Source organism: Python bivittatus, unplaced genomic scaffold, assembly GCF_059951505.1.
Source record: "Python bivittatus isolate LINGU-HERP-01145 unplaced genomic scaffold, Pbiv_v1 ctg000210_np1212, whole genome shotgun sequence".
Taxonomy (NCBI): Eukaryota; Metazoa; Chordata; class Lepidosauria; order Squamata; family Pythonidae; genus Python; species Python bivittatus.
The window spans coordinates 15,060,239-15,075,382 of record NW_028277053.1 but is presented as its reverse complement, the minus strand read 5'-3'; the positions used below and the strand labels follow the sequence as shown (position 1 = coordinate 15,075,382).

The following is a 15,144-nucleotide window of genomic DNA, read 5'->3' as shown; positions in this document are numbered from 1 at the left end:
TTGATGCATTTCTACACATATTTCTCTTCCTGAAACACAACGAGCTGGCCAGTTTCCTTTACCTGCTGTTCTTTGCTTGTTAAACTTTGAATAGTTTCTTTTCATTCCTCAGATAGCACATGGCTGACGCTCTTACAAATCAGCACACCCACACAAGGACTGTAGCGTTCTTGAAATGGGAACTCAACTCTGGGAAGGCTTAAACTGAAACATCTCTTTCAGAATGGCAACCTGGATACTAAAAGGTCAATGACTTGATTCATGAACAGAAGTCCATTTCAGGCAGACAGATTGAGGCAGCCAACATGGACGCTTTAATCTGAGGCATCAAAATGGACTTTTCAAGTCCAAACACTTTCTCAGATTGGATCAATGAAGTGATCCAGATTGAAGCAACACCTTGATGCAGAACATGATCAACCCACACATACACATCCATATCTGTGTATATCTATGAAGTTTGTGTGTATGTGGGTGTGTGCTTAAGACTATACACCCCAATCTAGATAGCACAACAATCCTGCAATCTCCAAGGCTATAGCAAGCCATAGTCAAAGTTACAGGGATGAACAATCATATCCCACAATATGATCTCTTCCTGCACTGGAAGTGAAATCCACAGTGGGATATGGCACATCCAGATGAGCACGGCATTCATTTATCCTTATCCTTATTCATTAAAATATATTGAAGCGCTCTTCAAAGGATAGCTGTCCCAAAGGCAGTCTGAAAGTGTTCATAAGCATAACTAGAATGATACAAACAAATTACAAATCAACCTCCCAGGACTAAATGATCAGTAAAAAAGAGAGAGAGAACACAGAAACCTGTGCTTTAACCAAATGCTGCCTCATACTGAAATTCTCCAAGTCCTTTTGAAAATCAGCCCTAGCGAAAGACTTCCACCAATGTGGGGCCATCACGAAGCCACCCAGGACACTGGATCACAGCATTACATGAAAGATGCTTCTCCATCCAATCTGTCTCTATGACTCCCAACTCAGCGAGGGAAGTGAAAGAGGCCTCTATTCAAATTGTTCTCTTGTGGCATCATTTTCATTATGCTACTGGAGATTTCTGAGATATCAAAGTTTGCTTCTGAAACAAAGCATCTCTGGTAAAAGAATCTGAAGTACCATCAGTCAATCCTGAAGCTTTGAAACTAGACTTCAGTCTCAGAAGGGAGAAAACAGTTTCAGAAGACAAATGATGGGGAGCAAAGGGAAACAGGATAAAGAGCTGTGGATTTTAGTTGGCATCTTGAAGTCCTAATCGCACAACATCTTTAACATGGCTTTAGAAGCCATTTTAGTGTGCTTAAGAGACCTAGGTTTCTGTTAGCTTGGCTATTATTTCCTTATTCCTTATTCCAATGCAGGATTGGTTCTGGATTTTTTTTCACCTTAAATATTGCTTCTGTCTTGGGTAAGTCACTCCACTGCAAGAATTTAAAACTATGTTTTGTTGTCTGTCTGGAATTCATAAACCAGAGTAACAAAATGCATCTTATATATCTTCAGCATCTTTTTCAACCTACTCATTATTTATAGCTAAGTGGTGGGGAAAGATTAAAAGTACACAAAATAAAAATATGCCTGGAGAAAAGTCTCAGCAATTAGTTCACCCTTTAGTTCAAGGCCAATGGATAAGTTAATTTCAGAAGTGGTGCTCAATTTTTACATCGGGGAGGGATGTTAAAACCATAATAAATGGGATTGGGATGGGGTCATCAAGCTACATCCTTCCTGACAACTTTCATCTAAAGCAGATACAAGACCTGAAGGACATTAACAGCTGAAAAGATGTCTTTCATTTCATCATACAAGAAACAAAACCTCTGATCATTCAGAATCACTGCTGTTGCCTGACAAGATGTTCATCTGAACAGCTTTACCAGAGGAAGTGGCGCCTTCATTCCCCCAGAGTGGAAGAAGGAAAGAGAGGCTCACGGGTTTGTCTGCACCTTTCCATAGTGCTGTCTCAACCCACGGAGGATGGCAGGGTGGCTTCCAGCCTGTGGGGTGGACTGTGGCACTGGGTATACCAAACTGGGATATGCTGGTAATACAGAGCCACAGTTCATCATTCCCTCGTGTATTGCCATTAAGGAGTCTGCCAAAGTTGTCGATCAGGCACAAAGAAGGGTTATGAAAGGTGTAGATGACTTAGACTTCTTTACTGGGGACGAAGCAATGGAAACACACACACATGCAACAAAATGGCGCATTCACCATGGCATAGTTGAAGATCGGGACTTGATGGAGAGATTTATGGAACAAGCTATCTTTAAATATTTAAGGGCAGAACCTGAAAGCCATTATTTTCTTTTGACTGAATCTCCTCTAAATACTCCAGAAAACAGGGAATATACTGCTGAAATCTTGCCTGAATCCTTCAATGTTCCTGGGCTTTATATTGCTGTTCAAGCTGTCCTTGCTTTAACTGCACCTTGGACATCAAGTCAAGTAGGTGAATGGACATTGACTGGAATGGTTATAGATAGCGGGGATGGTGTCACTCATATCATTCCTGTGGCTGAAGGTTATGTGATTGATAGCTGTATCAAACATATTCCAATAGCCGGACGAGATATAACTTACTTTATTCAGCAGCTGCTAAGAGAGCGAGGAGTAGGAATCCCTCCTGAGCAATCATTGGAAACTGCTAAAGCAGTCAACGAAAGTTTTTAGTTATGTCTGCCCTGACCTAGTGAAAGAATTTGATAAATATGATGCAGATGGTACCAAATGGATTAAACAATATACTGGAATCAATGCTATCTCAAAGAAAGAATTTACTATTGATGTTGCCTACAAGAGATTCTTAGGGCCAGAAATTTTCATTCATCCTGAACAGCTTTACCTGCCCTCTGCAACCATGGAGAATAGGAGCACATTCAGTTGAGATTACCTTTCCCAATCTCTTTTTCTCTGGATACCAGCGCTTAAACTTCTACCATGCTGGCAGGGAATTCTGGTTATTGCAGTTCCATTACATCTGGAGAACATCAGGTTCAGGGAGGCTAATTGAAATGGGTAGATACAGTTCTCCCCAGATGGCTAAGCTGAGTCTGGCCTTTGTGACTTAATATGATAGACAAACTCCACACACAGTATCTGGATGCTGGGGAGTTAAGGGGGGGGGGGGGACCCAAGAAACTCTCAGGAGAAGATAGTGGCAAACCACTTCTATAACACTGCAGACAAAACTGCACTGATGCAGTTTTTGAAGACAAACTCAGCTCAAGGGTGTCATTACTTTTAGAGTACAGGAATAAACCTTCATCCAGGCTTTCTCCACTGATTTATTCTGATAGTTTTGATGATTTGAGTATTTATTTGCATATTTTTATTAAGCCATAACTGTTCTGTTTATTTTATTTTAGCATCTTTTGTGTGCATCAATAGCCACCTTGATTGTGTGGGCAGAATCTTTTTAAAAAATGTAGGACATAAATCACATTATAAAGAAACATAAGAAATGCAAAACTAGGATAGAATCTTTTCACGTGACATTTAGCTTTCTCTGTTTTTGAGGACAAGGTGATTCAGTGCTGTGAACCAACATTCCCTGCCTGAAATTGTATAACTGAGATACATGTTTACCACTTTATAAAATCTAGGACACAAACTTCTGTTAGTGTACGAGTTAGGAATCTCAGAGAAGATTTTCAGCACTCCAATCCTTAAATTATAATTGACAGTTATGTCCATTGTAGTGGTATAAATCTCACACTGAAACTGAGAACTGCTAAATACAAATGACAACTAACTTTCTGGTAGGCGATACCTTCACAAAGAAAAGTAGATTTTAATTGTCTGAATGCCACTGAATTCTTTACATGGTAGGTGGACAGGGGAGGAGAGGAGAGGAGAGGAGAGGAGAGGAGAGGAGAGGAGAGGAGAGGAGAGGAGAGGAGAGGAGAGGAGAGGGGAGGGGAGGGGAGGGGAGGGGAGGGGAGGGGAGGGAAGGGAAGGGAAGGGAAGGGAAGGGAAGGGAAGGGAAGGGAAGGGAAGGGAAGGGAAGGGAAGGGAAGGGAAGGGAAGGGAAGGGAAGGGAAGGGAAGGGAAGGGAAGGGAAGGGAAGGGAAGGGAAGAAAGAACATTCTCCTGCCAAGGTCCCATTAAAAGTCATGTCCTCAAAGAAGCAAAAGAAGGGTCATTGCTATTGACTCCCACAGAAATTTCCTTTCATTGTTTCTACTAGGTGGTGGTTTTCTTCGGGACTCCAGTGAGAAGAAATTGTTCAACTCTATCTGGCCTTCTTTTTCCACTGTCACTCAGGTATTTCTGTATTTGCCTTTTTACAGAGGGAGGGAGGGAGGGAGGGAGGGAGGGAGGAAGGAAGGAAGGAAGGAAGGAAGGAAGGAAGGAAGGAAGGAAGGAAGGAAGGAAGGAAGGAAAAGAAAACCATTGTATTTATACAATTCACTGGTTTCAGATCCCTGAGTAATAATGACAACATTTTAGGTGAGAAATTTAATGGTTTTGTTTTCCAGAAGTATTTTATTTATCATTTCATGTTAGAGGAAGGGGAAGGGGAAGGGGAAAGAAAGTTACCAGGTAGAATTGCAAAATGCAGAGGACTAAATGTTATGTAAATAGTCACCCTGATGACAGAATTTGCTTTCCCAGGTCTTCAGGACAGTGCAATTCTCTCTCCCCTTCTTAAAATTATGTCACAGAGGGAAGGGTGTCTAATAATATTGCTTGGCTTCTGGATAAATACAGCAAAGTAAGAGGCCAGCAAAATATTAGCCTAAATGCCCCTTGAAGAGATAAAAAAAAATACTTGGGGAAAAATGCAGCTCCATAAGTCCTAGTACCAAGAAAGACTGATTCATTTTTTTTTCACTCATGTTGCTAAGAGAAATAATGAACATAATAATTCTGAATGAACAGTGCACAGAAACTGTGTTATATTTAGACATTTCAACCCTCTTGAATAAATTAGGGGGTTTGTATCCCAGCTGCTAAAATATGGTCAGCCTCTAAGGCAAAAAAGAGTTGGAGTCTTCTGTACCTCTGTGCTGTCATATAGGAGTTATCCATCTTTCTGCAGCCCTGATACGTAAATCTAGAAGTAACGCCATCTCTTTTTCCCTTGCCCCAGCCTCATGGAAGAAAGTGAATGCCTTAATTGTGGCTTGTCATCATCAGTTTAACAACTGCACTTCTTAAACTCTGTGTGTGTGTGTGTGTGTGTGTGTGTGTGTGTGTGTTAACTGCAATCCTGTTTCCTGGAGAATTTCTCTTGCCATACTTCGGAGGTTTGTGCTTCTTCTCCCTTGCTTGCCTGAAGATCATTATTTCTGACAATTAGTTCAGTGCTTACGAATTCAAGTTGTCACCTGCTCCTTACCATGGCCAACAATATTGCTGGCAGCTGTACGCAAGGGTAACTCCCTGTGACTGAAAAATAAATAATTAAAACAGGAGGGAGTTAAATATATTATATATGGTATGCAGCATCCTGAACAGCACAGTCTTGCCCACATAAGCAAGTCTGCTCTTCAGTCCAGAGCCTGTTACAGCCCTCTGTCTCCAGCAGCTTCTCTCCCCACATAATGAGCAATGCCAAAAGGTTGCCAGAGGTTGCACTTCCATGTGCTGGAATGCAAACCTTGGCAATTAGTAAAAGTCACCTCAGGCTGAGCATCTGAAGGGCTGTCAGAAGGAAGATGGAATAGATATACATATGTATATTTTTGCCTACAGAGTTGGGGTAAAATCAATGAGTGGGAATATTTATTGATTTGCTCTGAGCAGCCAATGATCCAAAACAGAAAAGGAATGGGTTTTAGTTAAATATTAAGGAGAAACTTTCTAACGGTAAGATATTTTTGACATGGGAATTAATAATTTTAGATTTCAATGAGCTTCTTCTTCTTTTCTTCCTCCTCTTCCTGCAGTGGTGTCCCTGCTTATACAAACACCACCACACAGAAAAGAACAAAGCTGGGAAGGTACCAAGTCAAACCAGGGGACGGGCAAAAGTTCATTGCTGCTGTACTTGTTGAATAGGCAGGTTTCGTCAAGTTAAGGAAAAGGTAAGGTTCAGTAGGGAAGAATTTAGTCTTTGGATTGGACTAAATTGGGCCCACAAAGTGTGATTATTTAGACTATTGAAGTTGGGACAGAAACCCTAGTCCAAAATACCAGCCCTTCCTTGAAACTCGCATCTCTTTCAAAAACTGACCTGTCATAAAAGGGGGGGGGGGAGCTTTTCCCCAAGGCTAGATTGGTTGCCTAAATGAGACATCCTGTGAGTGTGAAAGGTGTGCAAGAAGAAGATTCAATGATCCCAGGCTTCTGGCGCTGTGTTACTGCATGGCCTAGGAGAAGTATGCCATCGTGAAGAGGCATCTTGGAAGAATATATGATCCTCAAACTGAGAAAAAAAAGTTGAATAGGCCTATTAAAGCTGATGATCAGGCTTAGACATATCCATATTATTTCCTAACTTTTTTAAAAAAACTGTTCAGCTAGCTAACACCAATTAGGAATTGAGCAAGGAGGAACAAGTTGTCTGTCTCTAAAGAGTAACACCTTTCCACTTTACTAATTTGGTGTGCTCAGTCAGTAACTTGGGCTCCTGCTTGTAGGGGATGCAGTAAACCAAAGCAAAATGTCATTGTGCGCCATTGCCTAGGGGACTGCTGACAAAATGGTGTGCTGCAGTCATCCAGAACTGTCTGTGCAGGAAACCTACAGTATGTCTATGCATGTTCCCCCCTTCAAACTTTGCTTCTCCAAAGCGTGGAGGGCAACAGAGACCCAGCACAAGGAAACATCTAAAATGTTCTCCCTTTATTTCCCCCGTACAATGAGTGTACCTGAGTGTGACTTAGAAAGTTATTAACCTTCATGGCAGAGGTGGGGGAATTCAAACATTGGCTCACATTTTCTGTGACAATCTCATTTTTGTAATGTCTTCTCTCCCCTTTCCTAATGTTTCTCTTCTCTTCTCTTCTCTTTTGTTCTTTTTTATTTAAAATATTAACCAATTTAAACAACGATGAGCTTTGTGAAAGGGCATAAGGAAATTATATAGTGATCTCCAGGATAATCAGACCTACATTGAAGTCTGAGAAATTTATTGGTGTTCTCCATTCCACAAAAAAGGCAAGGGTGCTCAGTCAGTATTAATCCTACATTTTCTTCTACAAATCAAGTCATCCTGTATGTTGTGGCCTGCAACTGAACTTTATTTATTCATGAATACAGTGGCCTTGCCTTTGAGGCATAGAAATGCAAAGATTCTTTGTCAATGTAACTTCTTTTGAGCTAAAAACAAAATACCTGAACTGAAACCAAGAATTTTTCCAGGGAGATGGAAGCACTCAAAATGTCCAGCAATCATTACTCTTCTGAGATAAGCAACCATCACAAGCCCTGGGAAGTCTTCTGTCCTTTCCTTTAGGAGGTATACACAGTTCCGCCAACAGTTTGCACTGAGCATTTTTCAGCACTGCTTTAGCAGCCTAACGCTATATCCCTTAGGATCACAAGACGATGACTTTGCCCCACTCTCCCATCATCCCCTGCAATCCTACAACATCATCTGTGTTCAGCAAATGGGCTGCTTAATTTCCAGTTCAGCTGTGGTAGCATCCCAAACACTGCAAGTCAGTGTGATATAGAAGTGATGTTCTTGGATCCTAATGGTGCAATGTACAATTCCAGCATGTATAAAGCTTATCTTGCAATAACTGTACAGTTGCCTTGTAAACCTAATGCCAGCAGAGTTCCATTAGCTCTATTTTTTGCAGCGCTTTATCCTGCTTAACTTTTTATTTGACACTTCTAACAAGTACAACTGCTGTTGTTACTTCAAATTTAAGGAAGGGTTGTTGGTTAATTCATAATTCAGATGGTTAATTTTAAACTGAAATATCATGATAGGTGGCATGGAGCAGTTAAGAAGATATAATCCAGTCCAGATCTGAGCAATAGAACTTTACTGATAATCTACAGTTTGGTGAAAACGAAAACAACAACTCTAGAGAAATACTGCTTTATTTGGAGGTGGGGCAACAAAGCACTTGACATTAAGATTCTGCAAACTTAAAACTCACCGATTTTTATCTAAAACTGTGGATAAGTTTCAACAAAGCTATCTAAAAAATGGGATCTTAAGAGTTTTTTTTTTTAAGTCTCACTTCATTCACTTCCAAAGACAGAGATGAAGCTATGCTAAAATTACAGAAAACAGGTGTCAGAACCTGCATCAACCAACAATTGTTAAATTACAAAGCATAGCAGTCAATGGGAGTTTGATTGATTTGCTTCTGCCAATTGTGACTGGGGAGGGGGGCTAGTAGTTAAGGGTTGTAATAGGAGTAGTAACAGGAGATGGTGAGGAGCTTAACCTTATATGGGCATTGAGGCCAGGTCGGATTGCAGGCAAGGCCAATGGGGGCCTGATGGCCAGGAAGGAGCTATGTATCCCTGGGAGGAAGGAAAGAGGTCACCACCAGGGGAAGAGGAATTGAGGCGCCAGGGCAATAAGGGGAGGGGAGATAAATAGAGGGAAATTTTCCAAGGCTTTAGTTTTAGCAATGTTTTGTTTCAAGCTACATGTACCACAAAATAAAGGAGCATTTATCTGAACCAGGCCTGGTTTCATGAGAATTATTCGGGATTGGGGTTTGGACATTGTGGACTTGACAGCAGGAGTAACAGTCAAAATCCATATGAGGGCCAGCTACAAAGCTGAGCAAAGATTGTATCTAACAGTTTGAAAGACCCAAAATTCAAAGGGCCGCAAAGAACACCTGTACATTTGAGTGCAAAAAGGGACTGTCCTGATCAGCACTGCTTAGCCAAGACCCAAAGTGATCTTGCAACTGACTTACTCATGCTAAGGTGCCTGCTCTTCAACAGTCAGTCAGAAATCGCTAACAGCCATACTTATCCAGTTGAGTTAGTAGAAGAAAGGTTTTCTCCACATCTTTCAATCTAGTAACTATGGTGAAATAAAACAGCTGTGCAAGGTGAAAAGTATACTTGGAAGACAAGTGGAAACATGATTGAAATATAAAAAAATGTTTCTGATTTCCTTTGTCGCAAGTTGACCTTTATCAGCTTTATAATATAATCCCATTCCATTCCAAATATTAGCATAGAAGACCATACAATCATTTTCCCTTTTTCTCTTTTGCAGAACACCATTTGTGTTCACTCAATGGTAAAATATGCTCCTACTAATCATTCATCCTAAACATTCCTGCCAAAACACAATTGTAAACTCAAAAGAGATTAAAAAAAGAAAAAAGAAAGCTCCTCATTTTGAAAGTACTTTTTCTTTTCCTATTTTCTTTTCAGATTTCTTTTATCATAAGAAAAACATAACCCAACACAAAGCAAACAAAAACCTGGCACTCATGTAAAACAAAGATGAAATACCTAGTAGTAGCAAAATCAAAGAGGGGGAAAAAAAAGTAGAAAAGTCCAAAAACCATTTACACAGTATATGTAAAGTTTATAATTTACAAGTTCAGAATTAAAACTTTTAAGCTTCTTCACAAGGGCACCCTATTTATACAGAACAGCAGTTTAATGTTTTTAATCTCTAGTGAATCTTTTCTGTATACATCTGTCTGTGGTAGAAGATCCATTTCCATTTCGTCTGTTATCAGGGTCCATTTTCTCAAATGGGCTAGAGCTATTCTATATTTTTGGTTTAAGTCTACACCTAAGACTGGACTTAGACCTTTCAGTTCTTTTTAACCCAGGAATTCTGCCCCTCCATGTTACTGAAAAAAATTACCAGCATCTTTCCCTGTTGGCACTTCTGCTGTGGACTACAGTTCAACAACATCTGGAGACTTATATGTTTATCATCTTGACTGGGCAACCATCAATACCCTTTCCCCAACTTGTGTTATATAACTCAAAAATCTATGTAGAATAAACAAGCCTAATCATCATCATCATCAACATCATCATCATCATCTAGGGCCAAAGGAGGATAACTCACAGGATGATTTCCATTTGTTCTATTTTGGTCATAAGTTTGACATTTCAGAAGGGTAGAGCCATCAGCATGTGACCCTTCTCAGTACAGATTGACTGAAAAATTGGGTTTACTGAAATTTGTAGATGAATATAGCAATCTGGATTTCCCAAATATTTTGCAAAATGGTTGATTACATCAAAGATTCAAAACTATGTATACTATGAATTAAAGAAAAAAATCTGTTCAATCATGTCTGATTCTCAGAGACTGCCTGGGCAAGTCCCCGCAGTTTTCTTGGTAAGGTTTTTTGGAAATGGTTTGTCACTGTCTCCTTCCTAGGGCTGAGAGAGAGGGACTGGCCCAAGTTCACCCAGCTGGCTTTGTGCTTAGGCAGGACTAGAACTCACGGTCTCCCAGTTTCTAGCCTTATGCCTTAACCATGACACCAGACTGGCTTTTATACTATGAAAATATATGGGTTTATATATGGATGCATTAAAAAAAAGTATTCAAAAGTGATACATTTCCTTATGGAAACATGCTTGTGAAATGCATGCCTTGAAACATATATTAGGGACCATGCAAATGAATATTTGTGCAAGCAGAGAGGCCAAACAGAACTTGCACTTGGTAAAATGAAATCCAGCAAAGACAAAACTAACAGAAAAATGTAACTTGTTTGAAATCAAGGCATGACAAGGGCCAGAAGGTTACCTATAGTTATAGGACTGTCTAGCTGCATTGAACTATTACTATCCAGTTTCATAACTGTGACTTATTCTAACATACTCATTGGTTATCATCCCCATCTTATCTTCCAGTGAGTAAATAAGACCTCTTTCTAGATCAAATTCAGATCAACAACTAGCAGGACCTTTGCGGGACCAGCTTAACTGTGTATTTCCTCCTTAGAGCCTAGAGAAAGAGAATCTTCATGAGAGAGGCCAGCTTCTTAGAGATTACAGCTCTGACTTTTGTTATTCTACAAGAATCTTCAAGCCCTACAAGATCCAAAGAACCATTGGAGTCAGCAGTTGGCCAAATAACCTTTGTTTAGAGAAAGCACTAAAACCTTGCCTGAGACCCTGAGATTTCTGAACGACAGTCAGAAAACAAAAGATACATGAGATCCTGGCAATGAAGATTATGAGGAAGGCATAAATATGATTGACCTATCAGCTGCTGAAGCCATAACGAACATTAGCTGGGGTATAATTTCATTATGAATTAATTAGCTCATTTTCAGGGCCATTATTTCTTTCTTGACCCTTGCATTGTTCATTGTGCTTCAATACACCATTTAGTTATAATCTGATATTACATTATTTCTTGTTGGTTCAGGTTTACCACAGAGAAAAATGTCTAGGACAAGATTCTCCATTGATGGAGTAAAAGTATGTATCAAGACAGATGTGAGTAACATCTTCCAACTGGCCCTAAAATTTCCAGTTTCAGTGCAGCACATTGGTAGAATCTCTTCAAAACAAGCATCAGATAGGTTTATCCTAAGAATTATTTTTTCCCATAGGCTGCCAGAGAAAGAGAGTAAAATTATATAAGCGAACCTCTGAAAATTAATCCCCAGTTTACTTGGGATCACAAACTCTCTGCTATCTTTAGCACGGGTTAATATTCTTCTATCTGGCAGTGGAATAACACTAATTGATTTCTCTCACACAAATACACACACACAAATCATTTGCCAGCAAAACAAAAATATCTGATAGTTTGATTTGCCTGTGCAGCTTTTTCTTTTTTCAGAATGCTTCAAATATCTTCAGTAGTATTAAGTGACCATATCTGATAAGTGTTCAACCCACTATTTGCATCCCAGACTTTAGTAAGCGAGTCACCTAAAGTCTCTAAATGGCTTGATTTTCTTTGACTCAAAAAGAGATGAGTGAGACAAAACAGGGAAAATAAGTATAAATTAACATCTGTCTGTTTTTTTATATCACTCAGCTCTGACTTAACAGTAATCATATGTCTTATTGATTGTATACCTATAATAGCAAAAGAGCTGTACTAATCGGGGGCGGGGAAAAGTAACACTTGAAAATGATCACCGGAATATTGTTGCCTGCTTTGACATTTCATAAGAAAATTCAGAGGGCTATTCTCACAACAATCAAATTCAACTGATATACAAAGCACAAGATAGAAACAAAATGGGATTTCATGCAACAGATGCTTGTAGAAAGAACCACAGCTCTTCTTGCTTTGTAAAGAACCAGAGAAACATTTATAATTATGTTCACCATTTTATTATTAACCCAGCCACTTCAATTAAAATGAAGACTGTTGATGTCAACATCCAATCAACCACATTGTAACTGATTGCTGCCAGTTAAATCCCATATTTGCATCTCGAGAAGTAAAATGTAAATAACACATAAAGCCTGATTTTGTATTGAAAAGTAGTCTGAAAGCATTTTTCTGCATTCACATGGAAAATGTTCATGCTAAATACTAGCCCTGAATTGATTTAATTTTTTTTACGTATCTCAGCATAACCAAGTAGCGTTCCTGGTTAATGTGTCCTCTCTTGTTCAAGGAAAATAATTACTGTTGATTCGTATTGGACTTAGATGTAGGAATATAGGAACTGCAACCAAAGTGATACAAAATTACAACATGCCTTTTTTTTAAAAAAGAGGAAATTATAGCAATAGATATTGCAGCTTCCAGATTAATATAGCAGTGTTTCCCAGTCTAAGGTTTTGATAGCCCAGCTGTCATTCTGATAATTTCTAGTCCACATGTCCAATGCCTGGAATTCTAAAAATTGTGTGTCAGTATATTAAAGAAACACCAGGTTGGGGAAGGAGGCTGCCTCTTGTAAGCTGCATTAGATTCAGCCAAGTCTCCAAAGGGTCCTCCAAAGCATACCAAATCTGGATCTCAACTCTTTTCACTGGCATTTGGAGAGATGCAGAGACCTGGATGCAAAACAGTGGAACATTTTTCCACCCATAATGGAGAATTTCTTGAAGAACTTATAGAAAAGGCAAGATTTGAACCGGGAATTTCTTGAGCATTCCTCAGCATAGGCAGAAACCCTATATACTCTTACATAGGGTTAAGTCGCATTGAATTCAATAAGATTACTTCTGATTAAATGTAATACAATTATATTTTGCTTGATCACTGCATATAATAATCTGTATGGATTTTTGGATGAATGTTGTGCCCTATATTTGGCAAGAAATTTTATTTTTGTAATCTGATCTAGTCATACATAAGCACAAATTAGCTATGCTTCTTTAAGGTATTCATTCATTCATTCATTCATTCATTCATTCATTCATTCATTCATTCATTCAATTTATATAGCCACCCATCTCAGACCAGTGTCTCTGGGTGGCTAACAACAATAAAAACAGTCAACATTAAAAACAGCACAAAAAATTAAATATAATATAAATGCAGCCAAGAGATCTTTAAAAAACTGTTGATATCAGCACAACCATGAATCAGGGCCCTTCACACACTCGGGGCCCCAGGCCCAGGCATAAAGCCAGGTCTTCAAGGCCTTCCGAAAAGCCAAAAGGATCGGGGCCATCCTAATCTCAAGAGGGAGGATGCTCCAGAGGGCAGGAGCCACAGCAGAAAAGGTGCATCTCCTGGTCCCTGCCAGCCGACATTCCTTGGCTGATGGGACCCAGAGCATGCCCAACCTGCTGGCCCGGATTGGACGGGTAGACAACTGGGAAAAGGCGGTCCCTAAGATAACCCGGTCCCAAGCCATGAAGGGCTTTAAAGGTGACAACCAACACCTTGAATTGCACCTGGAAATGCACAGGCAACCAGTGCAGCTCCTGAAGCAGTGGTGTTACATGTGCCGAGTAGCTGACGCTATTTACAACCTGGAGAGCTGCATTCTGAACCAGCTGAAGCTTCCGAATGCTCTTCAAGGGCAGCCCCATGTAGACAGCATTGCACTAGTCCAGTTTATACTTGTTTGGAAACAGTGCAAAAGAAATATTCTAGGTTTACTTCTGTGCAGTATGTCTCTAGTTACAACTCCATATGCACTTAGTTGGAAGAATATCTTACCAAATTCCATAACACTTAAATAAGACTAAATAATGTGTAGGTGTTGTTTATCTCTATGTTCCTGTTGATGCCTGACTTGTCTGAACATCTACACAATATTCAAAAGTGACAATGAAAAGGAAAAGAACAGAACAGCTCCTCACCACCAATCACCACCCAGATAAGCAGAGATTAACACCATGATTAACACCAGACAAACAATCAAGCAGTAAATAATACCCTAATCAAGGAACTACCAAGAGAAACCCCCCTGCCAACACTGGCAGGGCAAACTACTGTATATAAATAGAGAGGAAACCCCATCCCATTTTAGCACTGAAGATGTTACCTAGCCAGGTAATGAAGCATCTGGAAGAAAAGAGCCAAGCTCAGAGAACCCCAAGGACTCCACAGTTCAACCCTGAGCTACACATATTCGCTTCTATTAATACTGAATAAATATACGGTAGTCTCCAGAAGAGCCCCTTATTTTGCAGTATAGAAAATGAATGCAACGTCGGAACAAAAGTGACTTGAGATTCACTATTAAGTTGTCACTACAGCTGACTTTTTTTTTTTTGCTTTCCAGAATGATCTTGAACGTTAAGAATTAAGCCTGTCCACATTTCTGTATGACTGTATTCTGTTTCTTGGTCATACTAAACCATACCAAGGATCTGATGACTACAGGTAGATGATCAATAGATAGGAATTTGCCACAGCTAAATAGAAAATTAAATGGAAATGTCTAGATATGAAGGTGTTCTGCATAACTTACTTGAACTACCAGAAGCATTTCATATGACAGCACATACCTGTATAACTGTTGTACTGACATAAGGAATGTGATCCTGTATTAACCTTGGCTGCTATTGAAGTCGCCGTATCTTGATCTCAGCTCATTCCATATATGTCTAATTAACTGGATTTTACTGGGCAGTTTTTACATTGCTGAAGACTTGTTCAGAGGGTAGCCTGAAAAAAGCCTGGAAAAAACTATCAAAAATCTGAAGAGGAGGCATCACGGGATTTGGTCTACTCTTCACAGATGACCTCTGGTGGAGACTGAAGATAATAGAAGGTAAGAGATTTTACCAGCCAGAGAAAAGCTGACTTCCAGACAGATTAAGAGAAGAAAATTACTGCTCA

At 39.6% G+C, this 15,144-nt stretch overlaps 1 pseudogene; it reads left to right on the top strand.

The window, feature by feature from the left end:
- The first annotated feature begins 1,994 nt into the window (after positions 1 to 1,994).
- On the top strand, positions 1,995 to 2,904 carry LOC103057106 (actin-related protein 3 pseudogene; annotated as a pseudogene).
- Positions 2,905 to 15,144: the final 12,240 nt, after the last annotated feature.